At 45.5% G+C, this 2500-nt stretch overlaps 1 long non-coding RNA gene across 1 annotated transcript in view; it reads right to left on the bottom strand.

The window, feature by feature from the left end:
- Positions 1-2500, bottom strand: part of LOC138866489 (uncharacterized) — a 216396-nt gene that overhangs the window by 427 nt on the left and 213469 nt on the right. The window lies entirely within an intron of this gene.

The following is a 2500-nucleotide window of genomic DNA, read 5'->3' as shown; positions in this document are numbered from 1 at the left end:
TTTTGATTACTCTCAACATCTGTATTATAATTATTATAACTGATGTAGTGACGTAAATAGTTTAAATAATTAAGGTAAAGCAAAAAAGAGAAAAATATCTTTCTTTCTTTTCTTTTCTGTTTCTCATTGTCTCTTACTCCCTCTCCTTAATTCCCTCTCTCCCTTCCTCCCTCCCTCTCCTTAATTCTCTCTCTCCCTTCCTCCCTCCCTCTCCTTAATTCCCTCTCTCGCTTCCTCCCTCCCTTTCCTTAATCCTCTCTCTCCCTTCCTCCCTCCCTCTCCTTAATTCTCTCTCTCCCTTCCTCCCTCCCCCTCCTTAATTCTCTTTCTCCCTTCCTCCCTCCCTCTCCTTAATTCTCTCTCTCCCTTCCTCCCTCCCTCTCCTTAATTCTCTCTCTCCCTTCCTCCCTCCCTCTCCTTAATTCTCTCTCTCCCTTCCTCCCTCTCTCTCCTTAATTCTCTCTCTCCCTTCCTCCCTCCCTCTCCTTAATTCTCTCTCTCCCTTCCTCCCTCCCTTTCCTTAATTCTCTCTCTGCCTTCCTCCCTCCATCCTCCCTCCCTCTCCTTACTTCTCTCTCTCCCTTACTCCCTCCATCCTCCCTCCCTCTCCTTACTTCTCTCTCTCCCTTCCTCCCTCTCCTTAATTCTCTCTCTCCCTTCCTCCCTCCATCCTCCCTCCCTCTCCATAATTCTCTCTCTCCCTTCCTCCCTCCCTCCATCCTCTCTCCCTCTCTCCCTCTCCCTCCCTCCATCCTCTCTCCCTCTCCCTCTCCCTTCCTCCCTCCCTCCATCCTCCCTCCCTCTCCTTAATTCTCTCTCTCCCTTCCTCCCTCCCTCCATCCTCTCTCCCTCTCTCCCTCTCCCTCCCTCCATCCTCTCTCCCTCTCCCTCTCCCTTCCTCCCTCCCTCCATCCTCCCTCCCTCTCCTTAATTCTCTCTCTCCCTTCCTCCCTCCCTCCATCCTCCCTCCCTCTCCTTAATTCTCTCTCTCCCTTCCTCCCTCCCTCCATACTCTCTCCCTCTCTCCCTCTCCCTCCCTCCATCCTCTCTCCCTCTCCCTCTCCCTTACTCCCCTCCTCCACCCTCCCTCCCTCTCCCTAATTCTCTCTCTCCCTTCCTCCCTCCCTCCACCCTCCCTCCTCTCCTTAATTCTCTCTCTCCCTTCCTCCCTCCCTCCATCCTCCCTCCCTCTCCTTAATTCTCTCTCTCCCTTCCTCCCTCCCTCCATCCTCTCTCCCTCTCTCCCTCTCCCTCCCTCCATCCTCTCTCCCTCTCCCTCTCCCTTCCTCCCTCCCTCCATCCTCCCTCCCTCTCCTTAATTCTCTCTCTCCCTTCCTCCCTCCCTCCATCCTCCCTCCCTCTCCTTAATTCTCTCTCTCCCTTCCTCCCTCCCTCCCTCCCTCTCTCCCTCTCCCTCTCCGTTGCCTCAGATGTTTACAGTGTTGAGTCTCCACAGGTGAAAAGGTTAGATGCTTGGAGCATATCCGCGTGTGTGTGTGTGTGTGTATGTGTGCGTGCGTGTGTGTGTGTGTGTGTGTGTGTGTGTGTGTGTGTGTGTGTGTGTGTGTGTGTGTGTGTGTGTGTGTGTGTGTGTGTGTGTGTGTGCATCTATCTATTTATCTGTCTATCCATTCATTCATCTATCTATCCATATAACACTGATGTCTCTCTCAAAAAAAAATATATAAATAAATAAATAAAACTAAATAAATAAATAAAATAATAATAAAAAAACGAGAGATGGGATAGGCCTACATCCTGCATAGGCCTACCGCAGGCTATTACGAAGACGATTATGAAATACGGATACAATATAACATCAATATAAATTATCATTACAAATGCATTTATTCTTGCTTAGTGTAAGTCTGAATATGCGAGTGGCCGCTGTAGGCCGGTGTCCGTTATCTGCGCACGTGACCTAGAAGGAGTTTGCTCGAGTGCTTTTGTTTTTTATTTACTGTGTTTTATCTCTTGTTTCTCTTTCTCTTTTTTTTTCTCTCTCTTTTCGTCTCTCTTGTCGGTTTTTATCATTCTGTAATTTTGGTTCTTTTTTCTATCCTTTTGTCTGATTTTTTTTATTTTTGTTTCTCTTTTTTATGTTGTTTCGTCTCTTTTGTTGTTCTTTATTATTTTGTATTTTTGGTTCTATTTTTTAGTCTTTTGTCTCGTTTCTCGTTCTTTTGTGATCATTATCTCTCCTTGTTTCTCTTTCTCTTTTTTTTCTTTTCGTTCGTCTCCTAATTCTGTGTTTTTTGTTCTTATTTCTTTTCAATTCTTATGTCTCGTCTCTTGTTCTTTATTATTCTCTATCCTTTTGTCTGTTTCTTGTTTTCCTTTCTTTTCTTTTGTTTCGTCTCGTTCTTTATTATTCTCTATCCTTTCCATTTCTTTCTTTTATTCTTTCATCTCGTATCCCGTTCTTTATCATTCTCTATCCTTTCCATTTCTTTCTTTTATTCCTCTGCTTTTGTTTTTTGTTCGTATTTCCAAGACGTCG

This window comes from Penaeus vannamei, chromosome 3, assembly GCF_042767895.1.
Source record: "Penaeus vannamei isolate JL-2024 chromosome 3, ASM4276789v1, whole genome shotgun sequence".
Classification (NCBI taxonomy): Eukaryota; Metazoa; Arthropoda; class Malacostraca; order Decapoda; family Penaeidae; genus Penaeus; species Penaeus vannamei.
The sequence above is the reverse complement of the archived record's forward strand: the minus strand, read 5'-3'. Positions and strand labels throughout refer to the sequence as shown.